This window comes from Daphnia carinata, chromosome 7, assembly GCF_022539665.2.
Source record: "Daphnia carinata strain CSIRO-1 chromosome 7, CSIRO_AGI_Dcar_HiC_V3, whole genome shotgun sequence".
Lineage (NCBI taxonomy): Eukaryota > Metazoa > Arthropoda > Branchiopoda > Diplostraca > Daphniidae > Daphnia > Daphnia carinata.
The window spans coordinates 2,107,320-2,112,170 of record NC_081337.1 but is presented as its reverse complement, the minus strand read 5'-3'; the positions used below and the strand labels follow the sequence as shown (position 1 = coordinate 2,112,170).

Genomic DNA, 4,851 nt, shown 5'->3' with positions numbered 1-4,851 from the left:
AAAAGGCCCGCGAAAAAGGCCCAGACGAAAAAGGCCCATACGAAAAAGGCCAACTTTTTTCCAAATTCAAAAGTGGGCCTTTTTCTCCATTGGACTGGGCCTTTTTCTCCGCTCAATTTTCATTTTCTTACAAACTTTATGTTTGTTTCGAAAATTGTATTTCCCACCTCCTATTCCGTGGAATTTTGAGTGTACAAAGGTTGCTGAAACCGTGATTTTCTTTAAGGTTTGCAGAGATCAAACAATGTTAGCGTTTGTACGCTAGTTAATCTTTGACTATTTATTCGGTTGCAATCTAATTTCGGATTATATTAGTATTTATATATTGCTAATATCCCGTTTAATAAAGTTCATTTTTCACAATTTTTGTTTATTGAACTACCATCGCTTTTTTAAATGTAATACAAAAAATAAATGTTTTTCGCACTTAGCCTTGTTCTGTCCACCCTCTTTCATTATTCCCCCAACCCCCAGTCCATCTCCCATATAGCTTCTTTTTGTCGATACTTATGCCATAGGTAAAGACCACTGATTCGTTGGGAATACGGAAACTGAATGAGTTCCGCGGGGCTTTTGTGGTTGCTGGGAACAAAAATATATGTTATAACGAAGACTAGTTTATTATCATTAACATTTGATAAATAATGTTTATAGGAATAATATTACAAACTTAAATTATCGTCTGAGGCAAGGACCAAAACAAAGATTATGTAATTCAATATTGATTCTAATGCCATTTATTCCTTATACATTTTCAATTCTTTTAACAATTACAAAGAGCCCAATAAATACATTAAAATCATAACCTACTGCTATAAATGATTCTGTTCGTTCTTCGTGTCCTGTTTTCACCTTTTGCACATTTTCAAGCAGCTATTGATTACCTAATTACACATCACATAATACATTGAGATATAAGGAAGCTTTACACTTTACGTTAACAAAGCTACTAAGAATGACAAATCAATTTTCTACCATGACGGACTTTTTTTTTTAAATGAGAGTCTGTTATTAGTGAAGACACTAAACCTTTTTAAATGAATCTAAGATATTTTTTCTTCAAATTTTCCACGATCATGGAAGGCATGCCAGTGTATTTTTCTATAAAACTATCACGACATGGCTGCACATGAAAGAACAAGAGTTTAGCTCATCCATGAGTCAGTATCAGTCTTTCATACGGTAAATTTGCCTTTTTTCTTTAGTTTATTCACTTTATGTTCTTTCTTTTCAGTTTTATTTTTCTTAATGTTGGCTTTTCTCTTTTTCTGTTGTTATTCCTTTCTCTTTTCCTTTTCTTCGATTCGTTCAGCGCAATTTATGTTACTTTCTGATTTGATCTCGTTCATTAATTGATTTGGCAAGCAATTCCACATAGTCTTTTACCTATTGCAATACAGAAAGGTTAAAAGTTTTGAAGATCTTACAAATATTTTTGTCAAATTGAAAGTTTACCTGAAAACCTTCAGCTACTTGCAGAGCACCATTTCATGCCTGTTTCTCTTCAATGCTTCTTGCATTCTCAGCTTCAGCTTGGCCTACCAAGATATTCATTTTTGGTTTAAGTTTTATTTTCTTTCATTTTAATCGTTGCCACTTCTGGATATAAAGTGGTCTTTTTCAGAATGGGTGAGGAATTAGATAGTTCTCCAAAATCAAATTTGCTGGAAACTAGGCAGCCTTCACTGTTAAAAATTGGTGTTGCCAGTGTACTTGCTAGTCTTGGTTCAGGAATTTCTGTTTGAACAAACTCTGAAAGACCAGAGGTTGATGACACAGATACTGCCTTGGTGGCTCGAGCATGTTTGGCAATTCAGGACCTCTTCTTCTTACTTTTTCTTTTTAATTTCTTCTTCATTCCCTCTAACTTCCGTTTAAATTGGATTTTCGTTGTCTTATCAGACAATTCCAGCTTTTCCTCTGAAAATCAATGGAATAAACTGGCTGGTCTTCCTTAAATGTAAATGTTAACACATACCTGTTAAGTGTGAGGCGTTCATTCAGTTTATGTTCTTTCTTCTCAGTTTTCTTTTTCTTAATGTTGGCTTTTCTCGTTTTCTGTTGTTATTCCTTTCTCTTTTCCTATTCTTCGATGCGTTCAGCCAACTTCTTTTTACTATCTGATTTGATTTCATCTTGTTTCATAATAGATTTAGCAAGCCATTCCACATTGTTTTTTACCTATTGCAATACAGAAAGGTTAAAATTATTTAAGATCTTACAAATATGTATGTCAAATTGAAAGGTTACCTGAAAACCTTCAGCTCTTTGCAAAGCACCTTTTCATGCCTGTTTCTCTTCAATACTTCTCACATTCCAACTTCAGCTTGGCCATCCAAGATTTTCACTTTGGCTTTGAGTTTTTTTTTATCGTTGCTACTTTTCAATCTAAAGTGTTCTTGTTCAGAATGGGTGAGGGATTAGATAGTTCTCCTAAATCAAATTTGCTGAATACTAGGCAGCCTTCGCTGTTGAAAATTGGTGTTACCGGTGTACTTGTTGGTCTTGGTTCAGGAATACCTGTTTTGACAAACTCTGTGGGATCAGAGGTTGATGACACTGATGCTGCCTCGGTGGCTTGTGCAAGTTGGGCAATTCAGGACCACTTCTTGTTATTTTTCTTTTTTAATTTCTTCTTCTTCAATTTTTCTAACTCCTTTTAAGTTTGGTTTTCATTGTTCTATCAGACAAATCCAGCCTTTTCCCTGAAAATAGATGGAATAAGCTGGCCCGTCTTCCTTAAACGTAAAGATTAACACATACCTGTTAAGTGTGAGGTGTTAGCTGCTAGACATTCTTCCTGTTCAACACCAACCTTATTGCTATTGAGATCGTCAACTGTTGATACACTTTCAATTGGAATGTTGGTCAATAAGCTAGAAATCATGATTTTTTGGGTCCTCATTTCCTATAAATTTTGTTTAGACGACACTTTCAAGTTCTTGTTTTCTCTTTTTCCATTTACAAAAACTTCCTCTCATATTATAACCTTTAAACTTTATTATTATATACCTTGATTTCTCAACATTATCACTGATCACTCCATAGATCAAACTATCCGAAACAAGTCTATTGTTATTTTCTTCAGGGAACGGCATTTTCTGTTAAAAATTGATACAAACGTTGCCGCTTATACATTTACCCAAGAATCCGTTTAATTCAGTTTTTATTTGGCAACACAGCAATATATGTGCGTAGTTATTACGCCCCCCCCCCCTTTTCTTTTTTTTGTGCGTTGTATTCAGTTCCTCTGTTCGTTTCGACCACGTTTTTTCATCCCCTCTCTGTGTGAGTGTGCTGAACAATAAAGAAACAGTGAGAGTCAACGCGTCTTTTTGTTTTACAGGTTATGGGCCCAGGATTTAACGCTCTCCAGTTAATCTCGTCAAATAGATCGCAAACATGTCAAGCTTTTCTTTTAAAGATGTCAGCCACATCACCAGATTTAATGGAAGCAACTTCACAATGTGGAAGTATCGCCTTAGCCTTGTGCTTGAAAGTCAAAAGTTGAGTGACGTTGTCCTGGGGAAAACTAAAATTCCACAGGAGGTCAAGAATGAGGCTGGTGATGTCACCAACACAGCAGAAATTACTGCATGGTATGAAAAAGATATTGTTGTTCGTAATTACAATTCAGCTACTGTAGAAGATTCGATTAACGAGATGCTAATGAATTGCAAGACATCTCATGAAATGTGGGTTCGATTGTTGGCACAGCATCAAAAGAATTCAGCAGAAAATCTTCTACTAGTGCAGCAACAGTTTTTCGACTACAAATATGTAGAAGGTAACAGCATCATGGCACACATTGCAGCCATCGAGGCCATGGCCACCCAATTAAAGGATATGGGAGCTCCGGTGGACAACCAAGTAATTGCTAAAATCCTAACAACTTTACCACCGAGCTACCGCCATTTTTTTCCGCCTGGGACAGCGTCCCTATTGAAGACCAAACAATTGCTACCCTAACGGCTCGACTTTTAAAAGAAGAAACCATAAGCAAAATCCACGGTGGTTCCGAAGAAATAAATGCAGCCTTCTTTGCTCGTCAGTCTATACCCGGACGCCTAAATAATCCAGCCACAAAGAAGAACAAGTGGGTAGACCATATCTGTGAGTATTGCAAGAAAGTAGGCCATGGCGAAAAAGTCTGTCGTAAAAAACATCGAGATGAAGAAATTGCATCAGCCGTGTCTGCAGCTTTGAACGAAAAAACAACACCGTCAGCTTATGTAGCTCGATCGACAAAACAACACGAACATTCAAATTTGGATGACAATTTCTGTTTTATGTCTTTCGCCTATTTTTCGCATCGCAGGAAGACTGACTGGTATGCAGATTCAGGTTGCACGTCTCACATGAGCGACCAACGTTGTTTCTTCATTTCCTTTCGACAAATCAATCCAACCCATTGGTCAATCAAGGGAATCGGTTCTGACAGCCAACCACTGCAAGCCGTTGGAATGGGAGATATACCAATTAAAGTTCGTCTAAACAATCAATGGAAAAAGGGAATTATCAGAGATGTCCTGTTCGTCCCTGGACTCGGAGCAAACTTGTTTTCCATCGGAGCAGCAGCAGATCTTGGTTTTGACGCCTTGTTCACTGCCACAAACGTAAGCATATCCAAAAACGGCGAAGAAACGCTGATAGGAACACGAGCAGATAAGAGGCTTTACCATCTTGAGATGTTGGCAGAAACATCATCGCCGAACCAGCATTTACCTGAATTCGCTTTAACTGCAAGTCCGCCCTCAATTGAAACATGGCATCAGAGGCTTGGACATATTAACTACGAAACAGTAAGAAAAATGGCTAGCGGCGAACAGGTGACAGGACTCACAATGGGAG

The 4,851-nt window shown here is 37.3% G+C and overlaps 1 long non-coding RNA gene across 2 annotated transcripts; it reads right to left on the bottom strand.

The window, feature by feature from the left end:
• Nucleotides 1-1,017: 1,017 nt before the first annotated feature.
• Nucleotides 1,018-2,888, bottom strand: LOC130703533 (uncharacterized). 2 transcript variants are annotated; one of them, XR_009004690.2, is made up of 6 exons: nt 2,764-2,888; nt 2,521-2,705; nt 2,251-2,463; nt 1,979-2,181; nt 1,456-1,920; nt 1,018-1,386 (listed from the first exon to the last, which is right to left on the bottom strand). It is a non-coding gene; the product is annotated as an uncharacterized LOC130703533 (long non-coding RNA). The 2 variants fall into 2 exon arrangements; XR_009004689.2 differs by having other exon boundaries at nt 1,020-1,386; nt 2,251-2,468.
• Between the last annotated feature and the right edge of the window lie 1,963 nt (nt 2,889-4,851).